At 47.4% G+C, this 21,555-nt stretch overlaps 1 protein-coding gene and 1 long non-coding RNA gene across 4 annotated transcripts in view; one reads left to right on the plus strand and one right to left on the minus strand.

The window, feature by feature from the left end:
- LOC144808610 (adenosine deaminase 2-like) overlaps positions 1–21,555 on the plus strand; it is a 773,449-nt gene that overhangs the window by 512,507 nt on the left and 239,387 nt on the right. The window lies entirely within an intron of this gene.
- Positions 17,444–19,732, minus strand: LOC144769571 (uncharacterized). Its single transcript, XR_013598722.1, has 5 exons — positions 19,399–19,732; positions 18,657–18,767; positions 18,446–18,545; positions 18,255–18,344; positions 17,444–17,966 (listed from the first exon to the last, which is right to left on the minus strand). It is a non-coding gene; the product is annotated as an uncharacterized LOC144769571 (long non-coding RNA).

A 21,555-nucleotide genomic window follows, 5' to 3' on the forward strand; every position in this document is an offset into this window, starting at 1 on the left:
GGTAGGGCTAGGTAGGGCAATGCAGGCACACTCCACTCCGCTAACTGCGCGTGATTAGGAGGTAGGGCTAGGTAGGGCAATGCAGGCACACTCCACTCCGCAATCAGCGCCGTCCACGTCGTGGCCTCCAGGAAGGGAACTATAATGGGACCGCGTCAGGCTCTGATGTACCCAGACGTTCCCAAGTGCAAGAGTGCAGCAGTCCGGCCCCAGCAATCCGTCCCCCTGGCGGGGTCCGCGGTCCAGACGGCCCTCCACCACCTACACTGGCCGTGGATCTCGATGCAGGTCGCCGTGGCACCACGCGGCAAATTCAAACGGCCAGCCAGCCCACGCCTATCCGCCAAGAGTAGCGCCGCAGCTGTTGTATGTAGCGCCAGGTCCCGTCGTCCCAGGCAGTATGGCCGCTCCCGCCCTTCCTGGGGAGGCACTCACCCCGCCGACACCGCTGCTGGGCCCCGTCCTCGTCCCTGCACCGCTCGTTCCACCAGCAGTACTGGGCCCCGTGTAGCTCCACTCCTCTCCGCCGGCCCCGCACTGCGCCACCCGCCGGTGGCCTGCCGTGTCCGGATGCTCCGCGGCGCTCTCACCGCTCCTCCTCCGTCCTGCCACCGGAGTCACCGCTACTTCCCGGCTGTCCTCGCCGCCCTCTGCGACAAGGCTCCAAAGCCCAGGCACGTTTCCCTGCCGGCAGGAGCTCCGCTCCCACCGCCGGCAGGCGCTGGATGTGTTCCGGCGGCGCCTCGCCAAGCACCGCGAGTGCCGCAGTCACCAAGCCGGCTCCCCGATCACGGGAGGCCGGTGCTTCTTAGGCCCCAAAGGCTAGGGATCCCGGTAGGCGTTCCCAGCGTCACACCGCTCCTCTAGCGGCACCGCTGCACTCCGCTGTGCTGGGGGCACTTCCGCCACCCTTCAGGACCCGGGCAGCTACACCAGGATCGTGCTGTAAGTAGCTTTGTTCGGCTCGGCGCCGGAGAGACCCGAGAAAGCGTCTTACTCGGACGCCATCCTGGCCACGCCCGCTTGTTACGTTTCTATGGTTTAAAAATGCAAATAAAAATAATTTAAAAAAGATATATTACAATTGATAAAGTTAAATTAATAAAGGATATAAAACTAAATCTTTCCAAATTTGGTTATGTATTAAAGTAAATATTCCAATTTTTGGTCATTGGTTTGTGTCTACATGTTTTTGTATCATTGTTTATTGTTTTGAGGTTCAAATCATAGAAATTGCTTGGGTTGGGGGTCCCCGGCTTCCAATAATGACTGTGGGGTCCCCTAATTCCAGTAGTGGTTCAGTGGGTGTCCACAGCAGTCAAAAGGTTAGAAACCACTGGTATGAAGCATAAATTGGCCATTGCTGCCTGAGCATGTCCCCGTTCTCAGTGCTGCCTGCCTTATTGTCCTCTGGAGCCTGCTCCTGTGACCCCTGTCATGATCAGTGTGGCATTGGCCTACCCTGTATATGTTCTAGGCCTCCTAAAGGCTAAATAGATAGAGATGTTGGTTCCAGATCTCCATTCTCTTATTCTAGTAAGATCTACCACTTTTTAAGGGGTAGGCACTGTCAGTGTCCTTCTCACGTCTGCCCTCTGTGCTGGAGGATTACATAGAACCACACGGAAGTTTCACTGAATTACTGAGCCAGTATTACTACTGCTGCTCTGTAGCTGCGTAAGAAGGCCGGAGGTGGACAAGGACCAAGAAACACTACTAGTGTGAAAGTGTGCACATGTATGAGCATGCCCTTGTTTGCTTACATGTTCTGCATGTGCGTTTGTGTGTATAACTGTGTGCATAGCCGCAGAGGAACAGCTGGCTGGGCGTATGCGGGGGAGAGGAGTTCCCGGCTTAATGGCACCTTGCAGACCTGGCTTATTGGAGCTATTTTACTATCACTTGCATAATAATGACCAGTCCAACATTATATACTTAGCATTCTTGGTAATATTTTTGGATAACCTGACAAACTAATGACCGTACCTATCTGAAATTGTTGATTGTATTTGGACCATGTCCAGCAACCAGTGGCTCATCTTTATCAATCAATCAATGCATTTGTAAAGCACGCTACATACCCGTGAGGGTCTCAAGGCGCTGGGGAGGGGGTGGGGGGGGAGGGAGGGCCGCTACTGCTCAAAGAACCAGGTCTTGAGAAGGCTTCGGAAGGTGAGGAGGTCTTGGGTCTGTCGGAGGTGGGTCGGGAGGGTGTTCCAGGTCTTGGTGGCGAGGTTGGAGAAGGATCTGCCACCGGAGGTCTTTCGTTGGATCCGGGGGACGGTGGCGAGGGCGAGGCTTGCGGAGTGGAGCTGGCGGTTGGGGGTGTAGAAGCTGAGTCTGCTGTTCAGGTAGGCTGGTCTGACGTTGTGGAGTGCTTTGTGTGCGTGGGTGAGCAGCTTGAAGGTGATCCTTTTGTCGATGGGGAGCCAGTGTAGGTCTCTCAGGTGGGGGGTGATGTGGCTGCATCGTGGTACGTCGAGGATCAGTTGGGCAGGTGCTTGGCCGGGATTTCTGCATAGAGTGCGTTGTCGTAGTCTAGCCTGCTGCTGACGAGCGCCTGTGTCACCGTTCCTTTTGTTTCAGTCGGGATCCACTTGTAGATCCTGCGTAGCATGCAGAGGGTGTTGTAGCAGGAAGAGGAGACGGCACTGGCCTGTTTTGACATGGATAGGGAGGAGTTGAGGACGAATCCTAGGTTGCGTATGTGGTCGGTCGGTGTCGGTGCTGTTCCCAGCGAGGTTGGCCACCAAGAGTCGTCCCAGGCGGAGGGGGTGGACCCGAGGATGAGGATCTCCGTCTTGTCCGAGTTCAGTTTCAGACGGCTGCTCCTCATCCAGTCGGCAAAGGCCTTCATTCCCTCGTGTAGGTTGGCCTTGGCGGTGTGCGGGTCCTTGGTGAGGGAGAGGATGAGCTGGGTGTCGTCGGCGTAGGAGATGATGTTGAAGTCGTGCTGGCGGGCCACTTGTGCGAGGGGGGCCATGTAGATGTTGAACAGCGTCGGGCTGAGGAATGAGCCCTTGGGGACGCCGCAGATGATGTCGGTGGCTTCGGAACGGTAGGGTGGGAGGCGGACTCTCTGGGTTCTTTAACATATTGTGGGTATTTTTGACAGCATTGTGCTGTACTTTGCATAATTGTGATCCATCATTGACATGTTGTGGGCATCAATGACAATATTCTGGCAATCTCTGGAAAAATAGCGATTCGTTCTTGAACTAATTTTGACTATCCCTGACATGATGGTGGTGAAAACCGCCGATATTTGATAGAAATCCCTTGTATATGATTGTGATAAATAGATAGCAAATTCAGAGTATGTTTTATGTGTGGTAGTAAGGCAGGAGTGCACTTGATGAAAATGACAAGCTGATATCTGGAGACTGTCAGATTCAGTTCCGGGGGCCATGGGGCAAGCAGGGGCTACTGAGCGTTTCGGTCATTTGCCTCTGATGTCCCCAGGTTCCATCCTACTAGATCTCTAAAACCTGGGCCAAATACTGCCCTTTCCACACTAGACTTTCAAAGGTGGTGATGGCGAGCCCATGCTTCTCAGGGAGGTGGTGCGGGAGTGCTTGAGCTGAAAAATTAATCAACAGTTCAATAAGTGAATGTCCAGCTCACTGCTAATCTTTACAGGACAGACAGTACTTTATTACAGACTAGAATACAACTACACACCACCACCAACAAATAAGATTTTGTGTTTCTTGGTGCAATACGGATTGGTGCTCTGTCTTCACCTACTTCTTCGCTACTCCTCCCTTATTAAGGCTCTCTCCCAGTTCTCATGGTCCTTGCTCTCTTTATGGAGAATACAGTAGTAGTGTGAATATAGCTCAGGTGCAAATTAGTCACCCCCAAATAAATGTGATCACAATCTCGGTTCAGTATCTTACCACTCTCAAGTGGAATCAGCCCTCACAGGTCAACCTGTCTGGACCTTCAAACACACCCACATACCCTTTTAGAGTTGCAGCATGCCAGCTGAAAGCTCTTTTTCTCTTCCTATCGAGCACCAAGACCGCATATTCAGGTGTATCCCTCCGGGACCAGCAGTGGCAGAACAAGGAGAGAAAAGTTCTGGTTCGGTGTGGTCATAACTTGACAAACAGTAGGTGCCTATGCTCTTGGAAGGGGGAGCCTGTTGCTTGGTCTATACAAGCTCCGGCAGGCACTCGCTGGAGCCCCAATTGGACCTAACAACTTTCTGGTCAGATGCAGTCCCCTCACCCCAAGGCTGATCATGACTATGGTGGCTGCAGCCCGACTGTGTCGGGTACAACTTTGGCAGATGAAGCTCAAAAGCCGGCTGATCAGCTTGGCATTTGTGCCACCCAGAGCCTGATCACTACTTGTTGAGTTATGACCAAGTATACAATCACAGCCCCGAACACCATCCAAATGAGGTTGCAGAGATGTGGTTCCCACCAGGAACTATCACTGAAAGTCTGCAGAGTGAAGAACACTCAGGTCAAACAGATCTTTTTTCAGCAGTCATATCTTCTGGTTGCCCCATGACACTGAATTGCACTGCACCTTGTTCCTTCCTGGACAGACAGTCCTCATGCTGTAAGGGGTGGCAGGTTCCATCTGACTCTAAGCATGCAGGTAGAGGAGGAGCTACGCGCGGATCCAAGATGGACGCGTGAGCAGAGAGCTCCCGAGACCCCTTCCGCCACCCTCATCTATCCTGGAACAAATCCTGATTTGGACGACGGGTAATTTTTGCTGATGCCCTGCTGATATCAAAAGCTTTTTCCAAAACTCGATTTGGCCACCGGGAGCCGGACTTGCTGCTCCTCATAATTTGAGGCCTATGGCAGAGGCCATCCGGGGGATTGAGTTCCCGAGGTACCCAGGTGGCAAATGAACAACAACGGCTGGAAAGATGCATCCGCTGCCCCTGTGGTACTTTCGGTTTCGATTTTGGTCATTGTTGACGCCAACTTGCTGCTGATTGATACTGCTGCCCTGGGCTAGCCGTCAATTCCACTCTGGTTGTCGTTCCTCGACCTCTCGACACAACAGGCTTGTCATAGGGGGCATCATTTTGACCAGATTCCAGAGGTCCTGTCCGAGCTCGTCGTACATCATGACGGGCAGGACGGACTCTGAGAGGCGCAACACCCGAGGCCCGAATCGTGGAGGGGCTGTTCCGGCACAGACTATAGATCGCTTTACCCGCCCGAAGGGATCCCCGGGTGGACCGAGCAAGGCCCTAGGGGAGTTTCGTGACGATGCTCCTGCGACGGAAGAGCCGACTCTAAAGGATGTCATGGGCGCCATTGCCAGTATCCAGACTGCGATGGGTCGGCAATATGAAACTCTGGCCGCTAAGCTGGACACGGTGGCAATCGAGGTCAACCTTATCAGGACGGACTTGGGGAAAACCAATGAACGGGTTAAATCCCTGGACATCAAGACAGCGAGCCTGATTACGGATGTCTCGGATCTTCAGACCGAGGTCCGCGATCTTCGCATGGCCAGAGATTCGTTCGCCCGTCGGCTGGATGATTTCGAGAGCCGGGCCAGACGCAACAACGTCCGCATCGTAGGTGTTCTGGAGAACTCTACAGACTCGCCTACGGACCTTTTGGTGGAGGATCTTATTCGGAACCACTTGGCACCAGAGGGCCTTAGTAATCTTTTTGCGGTGGAGCGTGCTCACAGAATTCCAGGTGGGAAGCCCAAGCTTGGTGCCGCTCCGAGGCCCATAATAGCCAGGATTTTTAATTTCCGGGATAGAGACGCCATCCTGCAGGCCTCCCGTACTACTGGTCCCACCAAGTTTGAAAACGTGTCGATCAGTTTCTATCCGGACTTCACGCAGGCGGTGCAGAAGCAACGTATGGGCTTTACGGGGGTGAAGAGACGTCTCAGGGACATGGGACTGAAATACGCCATGCTTTTTCCGGCTCGCCTGAGGATTGAACATAATGAAAGTGCATTTTTCTTTGATCGCCCTGAGGTGGCCAGTGACTGGCTGGACACCCTGCCGACGCAACACACCAGCCCGGAGAGCTCGAGGGGCGCCGAGGGCGGCTTGGACGAACAAGAGTAGTGAGTCTGTGCCGACGAGCCAATTTGTTGGACGCTTTGCAGTGGCTCTGTGATTGCGATGTTTCTACGTTGTAGATACCCGGGGGTGGAGGGGTTCGGGACTCTTCCTCCTCAGGGGACGTTTTTCTCGCTCTTCTTGTAGGTTAGTTTAATGGGGCGACAGGCACACTGCAAGTTGGGGTGGCTTTTTGGTCTACCGCAGGGGTGCAGGGTGGGGGGTTGTGTGTTGAGGGTTCCTTGGGGGGTGGTGGGGGGGTCTTTTCTTGTTTGCTTGTTACGAGGCTACGATTTGGTAGCTATTTTATCATTTGTGCCTGTTTTGTGTCGGGGAGGACTGTTTGTTTCTGTCTGGGATGGGGGTAGGGGGCTGAGGGTACTGAGCTGGAACGTTAATGGTCTCGGGGATAGGATAAAACGGGGGATAGTTTTGCAATACTTGAAGCGACAATCCCCGGATATCGTTTTACTACAGGAGACGCATCTTGTAGGAAATACGTGCCATGCATTGAATAGACGAGGCTACCGCTTGGTGGCCCACTCTGGATTCACCACTGGGTCGAGGGGGGCGGGTATCCTGGTTAGACACTCCCTCCCCCTCGAAGTGGATGATAAGGTGCTAGATGATAGGGGCCGCTATGCCGCTGTTGTGGGTCGCTGGGAGGGGAAGACGATCTCCATTTTGTCTGTGTATGTTTCCCCTGGTCTTCAGTCCACCACGTTTTCTGATTTGGGCGGGGTAGTCCTGGGACTCCCCGATGGCTTGCTGGTAGTGGGTGGCGACTTTAATTCGGTCGTCAGTGGAGAGGAGGATCGTAGCCCCCGTAGAACCCTCCCCGCATCGCAGTTATGGCTGGGGAATTTCTTGGACACACTGGGATTAGCGGATTGTTGGAGACAACTCCATCCTGGACGGCTCCAATACACCTTTTATTCAGGGGCTCATGGTAGTCTCTCGAGACTCGACTACATCCTTATACCGGCGGCACAGATGGTCTCAGTGAGGGAAATTAGACATTTGGCTAGGGGGATTTCGGACCACTCCCCACTCTGGCTCACTATTGACGTGCGGCTGGAGTCCGGGGGTCGGATCGCTCCTATTAATCCGTGGCATCTTCGTAACCCCAACATTGGTACGGAAGTGGTTAAATGTATGGATTACTATTTTGCTGAGAATGAAGGGTCAGTATCCTCCCCTGTTTCTTTATGGGAGGCATATAAAACTGTGATCCGGGGTCAGACTCTCTCTTTGATTGCCAGCGAAAGGAGGCGCAGAACTATGGAAGTGGTACGTCTGGAAAATGATATCTCTGAGTTGGAGGAGCGGCTGGAGTCTGGAACTACGCCTGGTAGCTTGCACTCCCTGGCGCTTAAACAGTCTGAATACAGAGCTCTGGTGACTGATGCGGCTAAGGCGATGAATCGTGAGCAGCAGGGGCGCCTATATGATGTGGGTGACAAGGCGGGGAAATTGATTGCTTGGCTTGACAGAAGGGATAGATTGAACCGGGTGGTGCCCGTGATTGAACGAGTGGATGGTGTGCGAGTGGTGGACCCTGTCGAGGTAGTAGAGGTCTTTGCCCAGAACTTTCGGAAGGTTTACGTGTCGGTCTCGGACAGACCCGAGGAGGACTCGCGCCTGTTGCTCCGAGATATAACGTTGCCTAGTCTGTCGGACTCGGATAGGGAGCTTATGGAGGCGGATTTCTCTACCGATGAAGTAGCGCTCGCTATCCGTGCGCTTCGCTCGGGAAAGGCTTCGGGCCCGAACGGTATGCCAGTCGAGCTGTATAAGCTGTGCCCCGACAAAATGGCGCCATACCTTCGTCGGATGTTCTTGGCGTCGCGAGATCTCGGGCTTATTCCCCGGGATCAGAGACTGGCATCCATTGTGGTCATCCATAAGGATGGAAAGCCTCGGGAACAATGTTCGTCATATCGGCCGATCTCGCTTTTGAATGTGGAGCCTAAGGTTCTCGCTAAGATCTTGGCGAGCCGAATGGTTACGGTGATTGGCGATCTGGTGCACCCTGATCAGTCCGGGTTTATCCCCCACCGTAATACCGCACTCAATCTTCGACGCCTCCATGGTGCCTTGGCGAGGGCGGGGTCTCTTGAGGAACCGGCCATCTTGGTCTCCCTTGACGCCTCGATGGCCTTTGACACGGTGGAATGGCCTTATTTGTGGGCTGCCCTTGCCAAGTTTGGTTTTGGTCCTAAGTTTATCGGGTGGGTTAGGCTTTTATATGAGCAACCGCTGGCACAGGTGGTGGTTAATGGAAGGGCCTCTGACCCTTTTGTCCTCGGGTGTGGCACGCGGCAGGGCTACCCTCTGTCGCCTCTTCTCTTTGCGCTCGCTCTTGAACCCCTTGCCGCGTGGCTCCGCTGGGAGCCCTCGCTCAGGGGTATACGGTGGTCCCCTACCTTCGAGGATCGAGTGTCGCTTTACGCCGACGATATACTGTTATACCTTACTTCTCCCCGTAAGTCATTGGGTGTTCTGTTTGACGTCCTGAGCTCTTTCGGGAAGAACTCTGGTTTGGTTATCAACGGGGCTAAATCCTGTATTTACCCGCTTGCTGGTGGACAACCGTCTTTGCCCCGTTTCTGCCCTATACCTGTCTCCAGTGTTGGTTTCAAGTACTTGGGGATCTACATTTCTATGGACCCCAGGGTACGATTTGAGCGGAATCTACTGCCTCCGCTTGCCCGACTTCGGTCGGATGTAGTGGCATGGTGTGGATTGCCTCTGTCTCCTTTAGGGAGAGCGGCCCTGTTTAAAATGATGTCTCTTCCCCGATTCCTATACGCCATCCAGAACACACTCGATCTGGTTCCGGCCGGCTATTTCCGTGAAATCGAGGGCCTTCAGAGGAAATTGGTTTGGGGTGGACGGCCGCGTATAGCGTTGGCGAAATTGACTTTGCCCTGGTATGACGGTGGTATAGCTTTGCCGGATGTCAAGCGTTATTATTGGGCGTCACAGTTGAGTGCTATTAACCATGCCATGTATGGTCCTGTTCCTAATCCCGCCTATGATATGGATAAGTGGCAATTACCGGGGGGCGATTATAATAGAGCGCTATACTCCAGGACCGCCAGGAGGAGTCGGATGGGCCCCACTGCGGTGGCGATACGTGTATGGGATAGTGCAACATCGGCCACGGGCTGGACGGATAAACTGACTAGGGCGACTCCCCTGTATGCAGCTGAGCGACTGGGTGGTCTGTGGTCCTCGAAGGGATTCGATAGATGGGACCTTATCGGTATTAGCAAAGTCGGTGATCTTTGGGCCGTTGACAGAGTCAAAACTTTTGATGAGCTAAAACGGGAATGTAAGCTGAGCGATAGGGAATATTTCCGATATCTTCAGGTCCGCCATGCACTTGCTTCGGTCTTCCCTGCTGGTACTTCGATCCCTGAGTCTTCTCCCCTGGAAGATAGAGTGCTGGATGGACATGTCCCTGACAGCACTATCTCCCTCATATATAAAAAACGTATTAATGCCCGTTCGGACCTTCTTGTACAGCTACGAGAGGCATGGACTGGTGACGGTCTGGAATTAGACGATGAAGACTGGCAGGCTGCAATATCCTCCCCAAAAGAAGTCGCTATTCCGGCGCGTCTCCGACTGGTGCAGCTCAAGATTCTACATCGTATCTATGTCACGGGTCCACGTTTGATCCATATGGGTTATTCTGTGGATGGGTTATGTCGGCGTGGATGTGGTTTGCTTGCTACCTTCCTCCACATTATATGGGAATGCCCGGCGGTCGTGGTTTTTTGGAATCGAGTGCATGCGGTGATGGGAGAAGTGACGGGTGTCGGATTACTCCCTGAGGCCAGACGCTGTTTGCTGAATGTTTGGGAACCAAATGACTGTACCATTGCTCAGGCTCAATGGGTCACGCTGGGCAACATGATTGCAAAGAGAGATATCGCGCAACTCTGGGGGTCTCATAGGGCACCATTGGTTTCGACCTGGGAGGAGAACATGGATTGGTGCATGTTTAGGGAAAAAATTGTGTACATCTCCCGAGGTAGGCCCAAGAAGTGGGGGAGGATTTGGGGTCAGTGGAATTCATACCGTGGAGAGATTTGTGACCCTCCCTTTGCTGAGCCCCCAGACCTTCCGAGATCTCCTTGACTGTACGTTCCAGTGTTTTGATTTTCTGTTCTTTGTGAAGTGCTATTCACTCTTGGTCCCCGCTCCCCGCCTCAACGACTGTTTGATGCTTGCTTTTCGTTTGTCTCCCCCCTACCGTACATTGCAGGCCTAATATTGATAATTTTGCCTCAATTCTTTTTCTTATGTTTTTTCTTGTTGTTTGTATATAATAAAACATCTAAACCTTTTACTTATCGTCATCTGCCAAATGCTCCGAATCACACCATACTGTTACGCTGCCGGACCCTCTGGTTGTCGGCTGATGAGCTGTGTATTGATCTGTTCTTGCTATTTCATATGATTGACCGGCCTTGGTGGTTGTAGGTCTGTCTCTGTATTCTTTTTCCAAAATAAAGGTTTAAAAAAAAAAAAAAAGCATGCAGGTAGACTTTAAGGTTCTTTACAGCAAGTGTACACCTCCTCCAACAAGTGATCCAGACCTCGGATGATATTGCATTACCTCTGGCAGACAGCAGCTCTGGTTGCACAGCAGCCTTCTGAGTAATTTGTGGAGAACTGGTCTGGTAGTGGGGTCCCTCTTTTATACACCAATATAAAACAGGAGATGTGTCAGAAAAGAACCTTTGTCAGGAAGAACCTGTTTAGAGTGTCAGACATAGCCTATGTGTAAAGTGATGCTTCTAGTGAGGATAATCTCACTCACATAGCACCCACAACAGAGGCACAACGAGTGGTGAGGTTTCTGCACCTGGCTATCACCAGCCCCACTGAAGCAGTAATCAGGGAAAGACAAAAGGGTTAGTCTTACCTAAAGGGTTCCTCACCTTACACAACAATCTTCAGTTTTGCCCCTCACTCCTACCTACAATTTACCAAATGGCAGTGTTCAGTAAGCCTAATCATCAGCTCCTTGCTTAGCAAAAGGCCTAATAGAATATCTAAAGTAGCCCTGTCTCCGCTCTCCTCACTTCAGTATCCGGTCTCTCAGCAGCTTCAGGAATGAGACACTTCCAATGTCTGGAAACACAACCTCCACCGTCATCTTGCGCAAATGTAGGCCAGGGGTATACAGAAGGCCTCAATTACTCTGGCTCATGTACACACCATATTCATACATCCCAGCAGATCCACGCACTATCGCGCTTAACATGCACTTGGGATGTTCGAGCAATGGACTGGGTATGCACAAACAAATAAAAATTGTTGCAAGTGGGATAGTTGGCCACCATTCCAGTGGCCCAGATAAAAGGTCCAGTCAAGCTATGGATTCTCAAAACAAGGTATGCCTGACCCGACTATGTGCTAAACCCATGACAGGGACAGTAGCCTACTGTCAGTTTTTTATTTTTATTTATTTAATATTTTTTAAATTGTTTGTCAAATGAAAGCAATCCTTATAATCTTTTAGTACTTTCCCAATGCAAATGAATCAGGTCAGGTACTGTAGAATACTTAGCAGAGATCGATACAATTAGGAAATATAAGAAATAAGAAAATGAGATAGAAAGGAAAGAGAGGGGAGTAATCAGATTTATGGTCTATCTTATACTCAAGCGCATCCCTCTAACTATGGCCAAAGCCATTTCCCTCTCATAAATTTCTTTCATATTGTCCACGATTCTGCTGCTCCAGGAGGTTCTGACAAAATACATGCCCTTGCTATACAGAGTTGAGCAGACACTGAGATAATGGATCAAAAAGATCTCAAGCCAGAGTTTGCTCCCACCTTGTAGCCTAGCAGACTCCTAGTAATTTGTCTGATTTTATACCAGAATATCTCAAGCGCGGAACAAGTCCAAAACATATGTACAATGTATGCAGCAATTGCTCCACATTTCGGGCAAAGCCGCCTGTCTCCCCATCTCCCCGCTCTATTTGAGGACATTTTGCTATCCTGTCCAGAGTGTAATATAGCATACAGATTGTGCGAAATTGTTGTAATTTTAGACTTCAAGAATGTACTGCCCCATCCAGACTATCTAATGCTGAAGTTAACTCTGTAGGGGTAATATCAACACATAGAGCTTTGCTCCACTTAGTGGTGAGCCTCTGACTATTATCAGTCCTATATTGACACAGCTGCAGATACATGGTATTAATTTGTGATTTCTCAGCTATAGCATGTAGGCATGCCAGTAAATTGGAGCCATCAAGTATCTTTATCCTTTGCTGCCTCAGGAAATAGCCTCTAATCTGTAAATATGTATAAAATAGTTGATGCAGGAGTTCAAACGAGATTTGTAAATTTACAAATGTTCAAAAGCTATTTAAATCATACAATTGCCCAAGCTGCTCAACCGCATAACTTGCCCAACGCCTTCCGACTGAATCGAGAAATATTTCTCTGAGCATTGGGTTACCCAACAAAGGGAAATTAGAATTAGAATGCATGGTGACAGAGAGCATTAATCTAAAAATGTCCTGCCATATATATGCTATATCCCGGATCATCTTAAAGCAGACTCTTTTAAAGTTGTTGGGGTCATTAATTTTATACAGTAACATTCTGCTATCAGATCCGAGTGCAAAGTGGAAGCAGAAATCTTGATTCTTAGTAGACATGAGACTGTGAAGGCGTCCTGAAAACGCAGCCCAATAATATAATTTAAAACCAGAAAGGAGCAACCCTCCCTCATTATAGGGAAGTTCAAGAAATCATATAGCATGGTGTGCCTGCTTGTACTCCCATATAAAGCTACTTATTGCCCCTTCTAATTTCTAAAGAACAAAATTAGGAACATGGCACGAAACAAGTATAGAAATGTTGGTGGCACTGTCATTTTGATAATGTTGCATCTTCCGCTTATACTAATTGGGAGTTTATGCCAGCTGTTTAAACCTTTTTACTCGAGACAGTGGTCCCTAGACAGGAAAGAGTTTTTAAGGAGCACTTGGTTAACATACGCTCAATAGACAATATGTTCTTTGTCCAGCGGAAAGTATTTATAGTAGGACGTGACCTGCATCCAACCTAAGAACATACATGGGAAACATAAAAGGAAGGAAAGGGCGGAGTTTCAGGCAACAACACAAAGTCTGTGTACAATAGTATTTTAGACTTAATTTACAGAAGGGTACCATTGCATTTTGAGATCAGGAACTATTAGAATCATATGGTACATATGGTGTTGACGACGTTTCGTTGGTCGGGTGTAAAGTTTTTGATAGAACTGAGAGAACTGCTCTGCTATTGAAAGAGGATGTACATATAACAATCCGTCCTTCCCTTTTATAGCCTTTATTTGCCTTTTGATTTTTTTATCAGCAAGTTGATATGCCAGCACTCTCCTAACCTGTTCCCTGTATTTGTATTGTAGAGAGCGGCGCTTGTTAAAACTAGCAGTGGTCCTTTCTTTTAACATCCTCCCTATAAGTGAGCCTTTATCCATTAGTAAAATTTAGAGCTGTTTCTGATTTACTCCCCCTAGCCTAATCTCTTCTGCATGGAGAATTTCTAATTGTATTAGTGCATGACAAGCAGCTTTCGTATTAGTTTCCCTAGCTTTATTTTGTTGCTTCACACATAGGTCTTCATTGGGTCCCATACTATATAAGGGGAGGCAGTGCCAAAAATGCACTGTAAAAAAAATTGAATGAGACAAAGTTACCATCTGTCAGCAAATGCCTAGGGAATGAAAAGGGCCATCTTGTTCTATCTGCTACCTGTAGTTGAAAAACAAGCAAGATAGGATTATGGTCCGAAGTTATCCGGGGGCAAACCTCCATATCGGCGGAAATGAATATATTGTTATTAACCAGAGCCATGTCAATTCTGGAGTACTGTTTATGTGGAGCATAATAGTATGTGTACCCTGGAAATACAGGATAAAGTGTCTGCCATGCATCACTAAGGCAATGAAGTTGAGCAAACTCCAAAACTGAATCTCTGACTTTCACCATTCTTGGGGTAGCCCCAACTTCGTAGAGTTGATGCCATAATTCAGTGCAATTAAAACCCCCCTTCCCTAACAGGTCAACCTGCCAATCCAATAACTCTAACATCAGAGTATTAATGACAGTATGGTTGTCAGCATTAGGTCCATACACAGCACAAAATACATACTTTGTGCCATTGATTTCTAGCTGCACAATTGCCCATCTGCCTCTATGGTCAGCAGAGACCTTAAGAGTATTATACTTCATCAGTTTATCCATCAAGATGGCTACCCCTCTTATCGAGACATTCTGGGATGTGCAAACAATTGTTTCATGGCCTAATTGTTGGAGAAAGCCCCTATCCTTGTAAGCCAGGTGAGTTTCAGGAAGGAGTACAATATGGGACCTATGTAGTTTAAGTTCTTCCTTTACTAACAGACGTTTACTAGCAGTATTCAATCCGACTACATTCCAACATATACAAATAATTACCCTCATTGCAAAGCACTGTTATTCCCAATAAAAATCAAAATGAAGTACCACACCCTAGTCATTAGCCCTGAATCGTTAAGAAAAAAGAAAAGATTCCAATATAGAATTGTGCTCCATGTCGATGTCATAAACCTCTACCATATTATTTACATTGTTGCTTTTTAACCCATTGATATTTTCTCCCCTTCCTCGCACAAACCCAGCACCAGCGAAAGGACCCTCCTTTGCCCTCCCTTTTCCTCAAACTATTAACTTCCCTTGTCCCGAGCCCCCTCTCCCAGTATCCTGAAAAAGGAATCATACTACCTTCAAGCTGTCGATGGTTGACAGCCATCAAGGAGCACGCTACGCGGAACACCTCATCCCACCGTAGTGCTCTTATTACATCCAATATATAACCAACAAGAAAAATAGAACAAGAAAGAGCAAAGGAAAAACCAAATAGTAGAAATGATTCTGCATAAGTCTAGTTGTAATTAGCAAAAGAGATCAGGCCTAGAAGCTAAACTAACTACAATAGCCACTTTGGGAGACCCTTCCCTCATCCTAAGTTATTTCATAGTGCTATTCTGCCATTGGTTTAGAGTCTGTTTTGCCTCTAGGTCAGAATGGAAAGTCTGAGAGTACCCATCCTTGATGACCATTAGGTAGGCCAGCTCCTGCAGAAACACCTGAGCCCCAATCACCTTCAGAGGACCAACGAGCTGTCGCATCTTCTGCTGCCTGTCTATGGTGCTTTGCTGAGATCCAATCTCACAAAATGGAAAGGGATTCGAATCAACAGGTGTAGCAGGGTGTCTTTTGATAACAATAGCCTGCCGTACGAGAAAGCTACAGATGAAAATAAGTAAGGAAGCCATGAGTTGATCCGATCAGCGTGGTTTAAAAAAATTGGCAGTCTGTGAGCCCTTTGTACTTGAGAGTCCCAGTCCCAATCTGCAAGATCCGTAAACGCTTTCTGAAATAGCTGCACAACAAATGCTCAAGTTTTGGACCCGTCCTTTGGTTCTGGCACCCCAAACAGCCATATTTTTTTTCAACGCTGTCAATTTTCCAGATCTTCAACTTTCCCCTGCAGGACTGATAGCTGTCTGTCTTGAGTTTGAATTAATCTAGATGCAAATTTCATGATCTCCTCATTGTCTGCGAGACGCTGTTGTAGTTCTGCTTTGTCGTCGGTAAGCAATGCCACTTTGCTAGTCACCTCTGATAGTGTCTGCTGAATCAGAAGGTTATCAGCTCTAACCTGTGCATAGTGTCCCTGCGCCTCAGATCTTTGAACTTGCAGGGCCCACAGAATTGGGAAAAGCAAGGCATACTGGCACTTGGTGTTGTAATTTCGCCCATTGCTGGGGAATGAAGAGGCAAGTAGCGGCAGGGCATCTCTTGCTAAATTGCCTGAAGCGCTGTGTGCATCTGAGAGTGGAGAAGGATTCAAAGCTAGCCCATTTCCTGTTCTGTTGTACAAGAGTCAGGATATAACTACCGTAACTTCTCCTTTGGAAGTGACCCATTTTCATGTGGCAGCAGCACTACAGTATGGTAGTTTGCTCTGACATTCAGTACTTTTTTTTAATGCATTTGAAAGTTTTAGCAGATTTGGCATTGCGTTTCTTCTTCCCTGGGGAGAGATTAATTTCAGCGCATGTATCCTCTAGAGCATTTACATGCTCTGTAATGAAACAAATAAGGCAGCTATACTATCTGCCTCATTGAGTATCAATAAGGACTAATTCCGTGTCTGCTCATCTAGGTTAGTGATCGTTATGTGCTCTTTCAGTGGAGGCTCTACCCCATCGGGGGTAGATGTATCTAACTCAGCTGCTGGGGACAAGACCCCTGAGGTAAAGCAGCTTGTGTTACCGCACTGAGACTTTGTTACTTTTGCCAGTTGCTGAGATTGCAACACTAGCATAGAAATAGTGTCCAAATTGCAAGCGATAGCGCTGTCACTAACCTCTTTGTTGATGTTAGCTTGTTGTAGCATCTCACCCTCATCTTTACAACTGGCTTATCTCCCTGTTACTCTATTCAGTATTTTTGATAATCAGTCGTCTGACCCAGCTACTAATTTTTGTGAATACCTTTCAAAATGTTTTGCTCCTTGCGTATGCAGTATGATCGGTCCTGCCATTTTTTACCTTTTTTTTCTAACCAACTTTATTGAAAGTTTTGCGGCAAACACAGGATCACATAGACCAAGATATAATCATAATATATGTATAACATAGCAACCAGCCCAAACATTAACAATGTGCAACAGTGGGATATCAGATCAATAGCCCATAACAGCTGCACCATTTCCCCCAAATATGCTCATGCTTCTTAGGTCAGCCACGAGCCTCAAAAACTGGCTTCTCCTGGTGGACGCACCAGTTCACTCCTACACACAACTCCTTAACAGTCGGCGGCTTCCGCTGTTTCCATGCGCGAGCTACATCCTGGTTAGCAACCAGGCAAGCCATTGCCAGAAAAACACGCTCAGATCTGGGGCCCCCCACCTCATCCAGCAACCCCAGGAGGGCAACATGCAGCCTTAACTCTAGCAACTGGCCTAAGACAGCCGAACATATCTAACTCACCTCCCTCCAGAAAAGCATCAGCACTGGACAATCCCAGGCTACATAATAGAAGTCCACTGGGGGGAGCACACACCCACGCGCATGGCTCATGCCGCTTGCGCGTCTGGGAGCAAATGTTGTAAGGGCTTTGGAGTGAGATATGTAGCGTGCAATAATTAAACTGTATAAGACGCAGCCTCGTCAAAATCTCCAGCTCCCTAGGTGCCATGGAAGCCTCCCAATAAGAGAAAAAGTTCCCTCCTAGGCCTCAGTTATTCCAGATCTGTATTAATCGTATTCTTTATATAAAAAGTGACAGAGTTACACCAACCACATTTTTTTCTCATTTTTTTCAAAAATATATATCATTTATTATTTTCATAATTTATACTTTGAGGTATTAGCATTACTCTCACAAATATGATACAAAATTAATTATTTGGAAACACCAAAGAAAGTTAAATCACAAAATCCATATAACAAGAATACATTATTAACACAATATATACAACAGGAAAAAGAAATCACTATTTACAAAAACATTGTACATAAACCGCAAAAAATTAATTTCATTTACAAAAAGAAGGAAGAAAAAACAAATCATGTGTCCCAAAAGGTTCTCATCCACACAAACAACTAACACACTCATGCATACACATTCACAAATACTCCAAATGTAAAAAGGTAGCTGGGTACTAGTAGACAGGGAGACCCCTGTCACTAGGACGGTCTCAACCAGAATATTGAGACCCGCACTCTGGTAGTCGACGCGCGTTTCGGCGGCTCTATGCCACCTTCCTCAGGACCTTTTCCCAGATGAACTGCAACCCAGTGAGACCAAAGGGGACCTAAAAGATATAATGACAGTGGTTGTAGGTGCTGTCACCAAGCAAGAATTGCAAAAACCCACAGATTATTAGCAAGATAAAAACAGATTGTTGACACCAATCCCAACTTAGTAACGCACCACTGTCAAACTCCACAACGGAATGCATTAATGTCAATCTTACAATGAGGTGATGCAATAAATCGTACGAGTTTCGTCATGGTACAAACCCTAATGCCCATATATCAGGACCTATTCAAAAAATTCCACAATGGTCAAAAGTGGCAAGGAAAGGACAAAAAACACTCACACCGTGAGGGCTTGGTATGTATTCAAGTCTTGGTGTGTATTCAAGTACGTGGCTGTATCACAGGTATAAGGATTCTCTTTCTATTCATTCCTATAACAGTAAGAGAATCAGGGACATTTTATTAAGAATCATAGTCCAATGGTCACTATACATGTGACTCATGAGTGCTACAGCCCAGGGCCATACCTTACCTCATTCTCCAGAGATGGGTGTCTCTCCAAGAATACCCAATTGGTAAGAACCCGATGTCGCCCAATTATAAAGCTTGATCCGTGGATTAATTGAGATTGACTGTACCATAAAGAAAAAGAGAAGGCAAAAAGTGGACCATTGATGGTCTCTATATGAAATCAAGCAACAGAGAGTCCATAGATTACATGTATAGAGGTAAATGGTACCCACCTATAGTTAGTAAGCAAAATTGCTTACATATTATGTCAGGAAATTCCTTAGTTTGTAAGACAAGAGCGTGTCTTTCCGTTTCCGACCTGAATGCCCACCGAGGAGGATTCTCTAAATAAAGAGTAAGATGGAGACTTTTAATAAGTGTGTAGTCTCTTTCTAAACACACATGTCGATTATATTACTTTAAGAGACACTAACTCCTCCCTAATGCGAGTAATCAGAGTAATCAGGTTTCAATTGCAAGACTCCCTTTTACCAGTTAATTCACTCTCCGTTGTGTCTTGTAAAACGCTTCCGGACAGAATAGGAGTCTCACGACTAACGCGGAACCAGGATAGCATTACTCAGGGTGAGGACACCCTATATACATAAAACACACAAACGGTGTAATAACATTTCTCAGGGTACGGGTACCTGACCTATATAAAGCACGCGGAAGGTGTAATATCCGCCTACGCTAACTTGACTTAAAACATGTAGATCGGCATAACGTTCGTATTAAAACAAAGTCCTGCATAAACACATGAACCAAGAGGCCCTTGCCATATATGTCCAAGAACTGGACATTAAGTCCGACAAAGATGCCGCGATACCACGAGACATGTCCCCAGCATGTTCACTAAAAGCGTATTCTAAATAAGGGTCAGAGCTAACTTTCCATTAGACGCTAGGCTCGAACAAATGTCAGTTCTAAGCATGTTCTTACTCCTAACATAAGGTAAACCTAAAGAGCCCTTACCGCAAATGTGCACAAAGTGCACGGTAAAACCGGAACGCCACGGTCAACGACGACATCGGACAGAGCCCTGATGCAACCCGGAAGTATTTGTAGAGAAAGTATGAATTATCGCGATATCCCAGGGAGTGGGCAGATCATGGAAACAGAGGCTGGACTCAATCTAGTTACTCTCCGTTATATCGATACGTGATGTAAACACAGAACAATTATGAAGGCGCCTATGTATGAGCAAACTCGGCGTCCACAACAAAAAAGACAAAAACTGAAATAAACTCAGTTCTTCGCCATTATGTGGGCACGTGGTGTAGACAACGCGCGGTGGTCAAACAGAAAGGCGGACTCCTACTCTTGATATAACTAGGGCTCCGCAATAGCACAAAAACTGCGCCATCTTGGAAAGTTGTCATACTGCCCAGGGATGCAATAAAGTTGCCAAAATCGGTCAGATTGCCAAAAGTCGTCTGGTGTCAGAGTCCAAATTCCTTTGCTACAACTCCACGTCCAAAACGGTAAAGAGTAAATAATTCATAAAGACAAGAGACTCGGGTGGATCAACTTCTCTACCATTTCACGGGCACATCCACTAACATGTGATGTAAATAGGAGTCCGCAATAGCACAAATCCTGCGCCATATTGGAACGGTTTCATGCTGCCCAAGGAGAAGAACGTAGTTGCAGAGGTCGGTAAGCTCACGATCAGACTCCCCTGATCTCATAAAAAAGTTTTCCCAGCTGCAAACCCAAGAGGGGCTGTACCTAGTATGATACATCACCTCAATGTTAGAGGCTCAACTACAAAACAATGTGTGAAGCCAGTGTGAAGACTTGATTAGAAACAAATCCTCCAACCATGTTGTTAATGTTGTCCTTCTTATCATAAAGTACAGAAGAAACAACAATCCGGACAAGTCACTGTCACCAGTTATAAGCCCATTAAAATCAAATATGGACTTCAATCATGTTGGGAAATCACAAAGGCTACCCAAATTTACAGGTTGATATGACTGTAACCTGAGCTATATACACGGACTCAGATCTATTACCGAGTGATATACCAGGAAATTTCCTCATTGAGGCCGTGTCGCACGCAATCCAATTGGTATATCCAAAAGGTTTCCCTTTTCTTGCGTGTAATGTCTACCATTTGGCCTAATTTTGGTTGCACTTTCTCCAAAATGCACCATTTGATCTCTTGTTCATCATGGTTCATTTCGAGGAAATGCTCCACCAAGGGGGCTGACGTTCTCTTTGTTCTTATCGCCGATTTGTGCTCACTGAAACGTACCCGAAATTCTCGGCCGGTCTCACCTACATAGGCAAGTCCGCAGCTGCAGAATAGAATGTATATGATGTTTTTACTGCGGCAGTTGGTCAAGTGACGCAGCTTGACACTCTTGTTGTTATATTCTACAGTTTCTGAGACAATAGCAGAGTTACAAGCGTGGCAGGAGCCACACCTGTGGTTGCCCAAAATGATGGGGAGCCCCGGAATAGGGCAAAGGCCTTCCGTAGGGGGTCTTTTGATTTGACGGGTATGTACCAACATATCCCGCAAATTCTGATTCCTCCTATATGCCAGGAGGGGCAGTGGCAAAGCCGGTACTTGATCATCCACATTCAAGATTTTCCAGTTTTTATTTATGATATTCCTAATCTTGAAATTTAAGGTGGAATGATTTACCACACAGGTGATGCGGTTATGTTCAGGTTGTTTCGATCCCTGGAGTAGGGCCATTCTGTCGTAATATTTTGCCCTCTTGAAAGCATGTCGTACAAGACGATGTGGGTAGCCTCGTTTCAACAGTCTATCCTTCAATTCGTCTCCATGCTTATGATATGTTTCCATATCCGTACAATTTCGGCGAATCCGCAAGAATTCGCCAAAAGGAATCGACTCTCTTTGACAGTTTGGGTGAAAGCTATCAAATTTGAGAATGGTGTTCTTTGCGGTTGGTTTCCTGAACAAGCAGACCTTCAATTCACCAGTTGTCCCTTCAATGCTGATATCTAAGAAATCTACCCTATGGTTATTATAGTTCACGGTAAATTTCAAATTTGCGTCGCTGGCATTTAGCCAAAGAACAAAAGATTCCAACATTTCCACCGACCCCCTCCAAACAAAAAAAATGTCGTCTATAAAACGCCTCCATCCGGAGA

This window comes from Lissotriton helveticus, chromosome 1_1, assembly GCF_964261635.1.
Source record: "Lissotriton helveticus chromosome 1_1, aLisHel1.1, whole genome shotgun sequence".
In the NCBI taxonomy this organism is placed as follows: domain Eukaryota; kingdom Metazoa; phylum Chordata; class Amphibia; order Caudata; family Salamandridae; genus Lissotriton; species Lissotriton helveticus.